Source organism: Rana temporaria, chromosome 1 (assembly GCF_905171775.1).
Source record: "Rana temporaria chromosome 1, aRanTem1.1, whole genome shotgun sequence".
NCBI lineage: Eukaryota > Metazoa > Chordata > Amphibia > Anura > Ranidae > Rana > Rana temporaria.
The window spans coordinates 275,324,746-275,333,087 of record NC_053489.1 but is presented as its reverse complement, the minus strand read 5'-3'; the positions used below and the strand labels follow the sequence as shown (position 1 = coordinate 275,333,087).

The 8,342-nt window shown below is 40.9% G+C and overlaps 4 long non-coding RNA genes across 4 annotated transcripts; all 4 read left to right on the top strand.

Annotated features, from left to right (window-relative positions):
* Positions 1-747: 747 nt before the first annotated feature.
* LOC120942783 lies at positions 748-1,389 on the top strand. The gene is made up of 3 exons (XR_005750256.1): positions 748-1,002; positions 1,096-1,270; positions 1,355-1,389. It is a non-coding gene; the product is annotated as an uncharacterized LOC120942783 (long non-coding RNA).
* A 1,010-nt stretch (positions 1,390-2,399) lies between these two features.
* On the top strand, positions 2,400-2,848 carry LOC120924919. Its single transcript, XR_005746468.1, has 3 exons — positions 2,400-2,461; positions 2,555-2,729; positions 2,814-2,848. It is a non-coding gene; the product is annotated as an uncharacterized LOC120924919 (long non-coding RNA).
* Positions 2,849-3,617: 769 nt separating this feature from the next.
* LOC120924918 lies at positions 3,618-4,308 on the top strand. The gene is made up of 3 exons (XR_005746467.1): positions 3,618-3,921; positions 4,015-4,189; positions 4,274-4,308. It is a non-coding gene; the product is annotated as an uncharacterized LOC120924918 (long non-coding RNA).
* A 770-nt stretch (positions 4,309-5,078) lies between these two features.
* LOC120924917 lies at positions 5,079-5,769 on the top strand. Its single transcript, XR_005746466.1, has 3 exons — positions 5,079-5,382; positions 5,476-5,650; positions 5,735-5,769. It is a non-coding gene; the product is annotated as an uncharacterized LOC120924917 (long non-coding RNA).
* Positions 5,770-8,342: the final 2,573 nt, after the last annotated feature.

Below are 8,342 nucleotides of genomic sequence, written 5' to 3'. Positions count from 1 at the left end.
TTTAGGCTTGATTACAAGCCGCTTTGAGGTAAGGGGCTGGAACACCTAGTCTGTCCGACACTTCTGGGAAGCCTGATGGTGGAAGTTTTAACATGCATGCATATCCAGCATTTGATCACTGAACGCTGTTGATATAAGGACCTGTGATTTGGAGCACAATTTTTTCACTGAACATTCATCCATGAATTTGTATTTTTTATTATTTTATGCACTGGAACACTTTATCATTGTCACTTTGTCTCTACTCCTACTTCAATTGGTGGACTATTAGAGACATTGGTAATATTTTATTACCTCACTGGACATTTATTTATTTTCATGCTGCAGTTTGCATGTCATCTATTTGTATTATGGATCACTTAAACTAATATTTTTGCACTTTAATCATTGCACGCTGCACTTTAATTAGATTAGTGGTTTTGGTGTTATAATATTATTGGATTTGTTTTCACTATCCACTTTTGATTACATTGTTGCAACATTGTGCAGTGTTTTGGCACAGTTGTTCACGCATTATTGGTTACGTATTATTATTTACCACTATAAATACCCTCCACATTTTTGTGAATGACGGATGGTATTCCAGGATTTTACCCAGAGTGGAACACATTTATTCACATATATTGGAGGATCTACTACGTACACATTTCCTTATTTATTAATGGGCCTAGTGATGAGATTATTGTTTTAAAGTCTTTTTAAGTTTTTTAGTGTTTTAGCGCCATTACACCTAACATTATACTTATTGGGCGTCGCCCTGTTGTATGGCTAGTATCCATCACAGCTGATCAAGTGGGTGTGTGCAGCATCTCTTCAGTACAGGCAATTGTGCTGTCTGATTGAGGGCCCCGCCCCCACACTGGTCAGCTGACGTGACGTTGGGGGCAGTCTGGTGCATTTGCTGGACGTATTTAAGCACCTTCCCAGCTCTTCAGCCAGTGGCCATTTTCTATGCAGGCCTTACAGCTGTCACTAGCTGTGGCCATCCTACTCGCATTCCAGGTATCCTTTGTTAATTTTAATGTATTTGTTATGCCCTTATCCCCCTACTATGTGGGTCACTGTTTGATGGACCTATTCATTCATTCATTACAGATACCTACCTGTACTATAAGGATACACTACAATTTTACTTTACCCATGGTCGCTGTGCTGTCTGGGAGGGATGCTTTATGCGCTCTGCTGTTTGCCTGCTGGTCTGCCACCTCTGTCCCGGGACAGGCATATGTTTGGTCTTAACTGTATTTACATTACCACTTTGACATACTATGTAAGTAACCAGAATTGACTTACTACCTCTTTTTTGGTGGATCCAATTTTAATACCTTGATCACTAATCAAATCTGTATTCCAGATATCCCACTACATCCGCCCCTGATGAGTGTTTTTTATATACACGAAACGCCGCGTCGGGCTTACAAAGATGTAGCTATACGCGTTTATGGGACCCATTCTGATCAACCAGTACTTCTATGATCTATTTACATTTTATACTTCACCTATTGCGTGGTTATGCCCAACCTCTATGTGGCTATATATGTTGTCATGGACTGTTATTTATTTAATGTATTTTATATCAATTATTGTATTATGTATGAAATGTATGTTCTGTACTTTTGTACAAGTTATTTGTTTCTACCAAATATTCTACTTTCTCAATACATGAACATTTCATCTATGGCTTGTTTCATTACTTTGTCCCCATTCAGCCCACTGTTTCATTTAAAGTCCCAAATTCCCTTTGTTGCAATTTTCCGCATACGGGATGGAGATATAGTATGGATGTAATCTCATATAAAGTCCAAGACACAAGGATGGAGATACATCACAGACGTATTCTCATTTAAAGTCCCAAACACCTTCGGGTGGTCCCCCCCTTTTTTCTTATAGTACCAGGGATGGAAACAGTGATCGGCAGCTGGCAGTGTTCCCCTGCCAGCCCTATATGGGGCTGTCCGTGCAAAGTGTGCATAATCTGTCCACACAAACGGCATACTTTAATTATGGTTTAATTTGCCATTCAGTTGCTGAACACACCACTTAGCTGCTTGCAAACATCACGCACTGTTTAGACCTTTTTTTTTTTTTTTGTCTGCATCCCGGGATTGCGATGCACTCACTGTGCTTCCCTTTCCCCCCCTTTGGGGGGATGGGCGGTTACCGTCAGTGCATCGGCGTTACGTGCCATCCGAGTGATGTCCTTATTGGGCGTCGCCCTGTTGTATGGCTAGTATCCATCACAGCTGATCAAGTGGGTGTGTGCAGCATCTCTTCAGTACAGGCAATTGTGCTGTCTGATTGAGGGCCCCGCCCCCACACTGGTCAGCTGACGTGACGTTGGGGGCAGTCTGGTGCATTTGCTGGACGTATTTAAGCACCTTCCCAGCTCTTCAGCCAGAGGCCATTTTCTATGCAGGCCTTACAGCTGTCACTAGCTGTGGCCATCCTACTCGCATTCCAGGTATCCTTTGTTAATTTTAATGTATTTGTTATGCCCTTATCCCCCTACTATGTGGGTCACTGTTTGATGGACCTATTCATTCATTCATTACAGATACCTACCTGTACTATAAGGATACACTACAATTTTACTTTACCCATGGTCGCTGTGCTGTCTGGGAGGGATGCTTTATGCGCTCTGCTGTTTGCCTGCTGGTCTGCCACCTCTGTCCCGGGACAGGCATATGTTTGGTCTTAACTGTATTTACATTACCACTTTGACATACTATGTAAGTAACCAGAATTGACTTACTACCTCTTTTTTGGTGGATCCAATTTTAATACCTTGATCACTAATCAAATCTGTATTCCAGATATCCCACTACATCCGCCCCTGATGAGTGTTTTTTATATACACGAAACGCCGCGTCGGGCTTACAAAGATGTAGCTATACGCGTTTATGGGACCCATTCTGATCAACCAGTACTTCTATGATCTATTTACATTTTATACTTCACCTATTGCGTGGTTATGCCCAACCTCTATGTGGCTATATATGTTGTCATGGACTGTTATTTATTTAATGTATTTTATATCAATTATTGTATTATGTATGAAATGTATGTTCTGTACTTTTGTACAAGTTATTTGTTTCTACCAAATATTCTACTTTCTCAATACATGAACATTTCATCTATGGCTTGTTTCATTACTTTGTCCCCATTCAGCCCACTGTTTCATTTAAAGTCCCAAATTCCCTTTGTTGCAATTTTCCGCATACGGGATGGAGATATAGTATGGATGTAATCTCATATAAAGTCCAAGACACAAGGATGGAGATACATCACAGACGTATTCTCATTTAAAGTCCCAAACACCTTCGGGTGGTCCCCCCCTTTTTTCTTATAGTACCAGGGATGGAAACAGTGATCGGCAGCTGGCAGTGTTCCCCTGCCAGCCCTATATGGGGCTGTCCGTGCACAGTGTGCATAATCTGTCCACACAAACGGCATACTTTAATTATGGTTTAATTTGCCATTCAGTTGCTGAACACACCACTTAGCTGCTTGCAAACATCACGCACTGTTTAGACCTTTTTTTTTTTTTTTTGTCTGCATCCCGGGATTGCGATGCACTCACTGTGCTTCCCTTTCCCTCCCTTTGGGGGGATGGGCGGTTACCGTCAGTGCATCGGCGTTACGTGCCATCCGAGTGATGTCCTTATTGGGCGTCGCCCTGTTGTATGGCTAGTATCCATCACAGCTGATCAAGTGGGTGTGTGCAGCATCTCTTCAGTACAGGCAATTGTGCTGTCTGATTGAGGGCCCCGCCCCCACACTGGTCAGCTGACGTGACGTTGGGGGCAGTCTGGTGCATTTGCTGGACGTATTTAAGCACCTTCCCAGCTCTTCAGCCAGTGGCCATTTTCTATGCAGGCCTTACAGCTGTCACTAGCTGTGGCCATCCTACTCGCATTCCAGGTATCCTTTGTTAATTTTAATGTATTTGTTATGCCCTTATCCCCCTACTATGTGGGTCACTGTTTGATGGACCTATTCATTCATTCATTACAGATACCTACCTGTACTATAAGGATACACTACAATTTTACTTTACCCATGGTCGCTGTGCTGTCTGGGAGGGATGCTTTATGCGCTCTGCTGTTTGCCTGCTGGTCTGCCACCTCTGTCCCGGGACAGGCATATGTTTGGTCTTAACTGTATTTACATTACCACTTTGACATACTATGTAAGTAACCAGAATTGACTTACTACCTCTTTTTTGGTGGATCCAATTTTAATACCTTGATCACTAATCAAATCTGTATTCCAGATATCCCACTACATCCGCCCCTGATGAGTGTTTTTTATATACACGAAACGCCGCGTCAGGCTTACAAAGATGTAGCTATACGCGTTTATGGGACCCATTCTGATCAACCAGTACTTCTATGATCTATTTACATTTTATACTTCACCTATTGCGTGGTTATGCCCAACCTCTATGTGGCTATATATGTTGTCATGGACTGTTATTTATTTAATGTATTTTATATCAATTATTGTATTATGTATGAAATGTATGTTCTGTACTTTTGTACAAGTTATTTGTTTCTACCAAATATTCTACTTTCTCAATACATGAACATTTCATCTATGGCTTGTTTCATTACTTTGTCCCCATTCAGCCCACTGTTTCATTTAAAGTCCCAAATTCCCTTTGTTGCAATTTTCCGCATACGGGATGGAGATATAGTATGGATGTAATCTCATATAAAGTCCAAGACACAAGGATGGAGATACATCACAGACGTATTCTCATTTAAAGTCCCAAACACCTTCGGGTGGTCCCCCCCTTTTTTCTTATAGTACCAGGGATGGAAACAGTGATCGGCAGCTGGCAGTGTTCCCCTGCCAGCCCTATATGGGGCTGTCCGTGCACAGTGTGCATAATCTGTCCACACAAACGGCATACTTTAATTATGGTTTAATTTGCCATTCAGTTGCTGAACACACCACTTAGCTGCTTGCAAACATCACGCACTGTTTAGACCTTTTTTTTTTTTTTTTTGTCTGCATCCCGGGATTGCGATGCACTCACTGTGCTTCCCTTTCCCCCCCTTTGGGGGGATGGGCGGTTACCGTCAGTGCATCGGCGTTACGTGCCATCCGAGTGATGTCCTTATTGGGCGTCGCCCTGTTGTATGGCTAGTATCCATCACAGCTGATCAAGTGGGTGTGTGCAGCATCTCTTCAGTACAGGCAATTGTGCTGTCTGATTGAGGGCCCCGCCCCCACACTGGTCAGCTGACGTGACGTTGGGGGCAGTCTGGTGCATTTGCTGGACGTATTTAAGCACCTTCCCAGCTCTTCAGCCAGTGGCCATTTTCTATGCAGGCCTTACAGCTGTCACTAGCTGTGGCCATCCTACTCGCATTCCAGGTATCCTTTGTTAATTTTAATGTATTTGTTATGCCCTTATCCCCCTACTATGTGGGTCACTGTTTGATGGACCTATTCATTCATTCATTACAGATACCTACCTGTACTATAAGGATACACTACAATTTTACTTTACCCATGGTCGCTGTGCTGTCTGGGAGGGATGCTTTATGCGCTCTGCTGTTTGCCTGCTGGTCTGCCACCTCTGTCCCGGGACAGGCATATGTTTGGTCTTAACTGTATTTACATTACCACTTTGACATACTATGTAAGTAACCAGAATTGACTTACTACCTCTTTTTTGGTGGATCCAATTTTAATACCTTGATCACTAATCAAATCTGTATTCCAGATATCCCACTACATCCGCCCCTGATGAGTGTTTTTTATATACACGAAACGCCGCGTCGGGCTTACAAAGATGTAGCTATACGCGTTTATGGGACCCATTCTGATCAACCAGTACTTCTATGATCTATTTACATTTTATACTTCACCTATTGCGTGGTTATGCCCAACCTCTATGTGGCTATATATGTTGTCATGGACTGTTATTTATTTAATGTATTTTATATCAATTATTGTATTATGTATGAAATGTATGTTCTGTACTTTTGTACAAGTTATTTGTTTCTACCAAATATTCTACTTTCTCAATACATGAACATTTCATCTATGGCTTGTTTCATTACTTTGTCCCCATTCAGCCCACTGTTTCATTTAAAGTCCCAAATTCCCTTTTGTTGCTATATAACCAAACCCCTCGTTAGTGTAGAACGCCATTATTTTGAGATAAAACTAAATTTATAAATCCTATCAAACTATAATGCTATGAAGAGTGCATCTGGGTATTTAAACCCATATTGCAGTAAAATTTACTCTAACTGCTAATTATAACAGTATAGAATAATTAATATGATAGCAAAAATTGAGTCAAAGAAGTGTATCATTGAAGTACTCCGTAAAACTAATTATATGCTATTTTGAAGATACCAAATCACTTGTGGCAAATAGTGATCTGAAAACAAAATATTACTGGTAAGCCATTTGCTTGACATGAGCCCAATGACAGGCCAATGATAGAGCAAGATTTGCATTTACCAGAGAGAAGAAAAAAGAATAAAACTATTCGAATTGAGAGAATGAAAAAATATGAAAAAAAAAAAATAAAAAAAAGGAAAAAAAAATAAAAAAATGTGAAAAAAAAAGAGAAAGAAAAATATTTTAAACTAGTGGCCCCGTAGCTCCATATGGTAGATAATTTAATTTTGATATAGGTCCTGATACCCCGGAAGTCAAGTGTAGTTTACAACAGTAGTAGATGACAATAGATGACTATAATACAATTCTACTTCTATAGTGCCCTAACTGTTGTCAATAAAGGCGTTGACATCAATATCTACGTTTAAGCCATATGGAGTGTATGTACATACACAATGTATCCAGGCCATTTCTAGCCTGGACAACTCTCTTACTAGGGAACCACCTTTCCAATGGGCATCATATTTGTCTATGTCAAGAAAAAGGGTTCCCTCTGGATTCCTATTATGGCATAGATCATAATGATGTGATACTGAATGTTTATCAAAACCTGATCTTATATTGGCTACATGTTCTCCTAAGCGGACCTGCATGGACCGCTTGGTCCGGCCTATATATTGTAGCCCACAAGGGCACTGTAACAAATAGACTATGCCAGTTGAACTACAAGTAATAAAAGGTTCTATGGAATGTTCCCTAGAGGTACTGGTTGACATAAACTTCAGAGTTTTTTTAGAGGTAACCTTGTTTAATGTGCAGATTTGACACCTGCGACACTGATGGTATCCAACAATACCTCTCTGAAAAAAGGACACCTTTTTAGTCGGGGGGTCCACTACATTCGGCGCAATTTTATCCCTTAACGAGGGAACACCTCTAAATATGACTTGAGGGTTATCCGGGAGAAAAGTTCTAATAACCCTGTCGTTGCCCAACAGGTGCCAATGTTTATTAATAATCTTCCTAATAAGATAATGCTGGGTTGAGTATGTAGTTACAAAAGGTACAATAGGGCCATCCTGACGTGTCCTAGTAGTGGGGTCCAAAAGTTGTGAACGGTCAATTTCTGCCACTTCGCTTCTTATTGTCTCCATGTTATTGCACTCATATCCCTTCTCTATTAGTCTAGTTTTGAGGACCTCTGATTGAAATTGGTAATCTTCAAGTGAAGTACAGTTTCTCCTCATTCTAATGAATTGGCTCTTGGGAACCGAATTGAGCCAATTTTGATGGTGGCAACTCCCTACCGGAATGAAAGAATTTCTATCAGTTTTTTTTAAGTAAGTTTTTGTTAAAAAACTCTCTCCCACCTTTTTGATAGTAAGGTCAAGAAAATTTATCGTTTCCTTATCCATCTCATGAACGAGATGGATACCCCTGTCATTATTATTTAAGGAAACAATAAATTCATCGAGTTGGGACTTGGTGCCATTCCATAGGAGGAGGATTTCGTCAATGTACCTTGCCCACAACATTATGTGTGGGTTACGGTCCTTATAGACGACATCCTCCTCCCACTTGGCCATGAATAGATTAGCCAAGCTAGGCGCGTATTTGGTGCCCATAGCGACACCTCTAATTTGCTGGTAGAAATTGTGGTTGAACCAGAAATAATTGTGCCCTGCAGCATACTCCAATAATTCAATCAGGTAATCTCTCTGAGCTTGAGGTACATCAGAAAGAGCATCTAAATAATGTTTAACAGCTGATATACCCAATTGGTGAGGAATGATGGTATATAACGAACTTACGTCCGCCGTTACCAACCAAGTATCATCACTGGGCTTTATCTGAGATAACATGTTGATAACCTGTTTCGTATCTTTCAAGTACGAAGGAGTTTGTTGGACCAAGGGTTGCAGATAGTGGTCAATATACTTGCCCACCCTGGACGTAACTGAGTCTATCCCACTGACTAT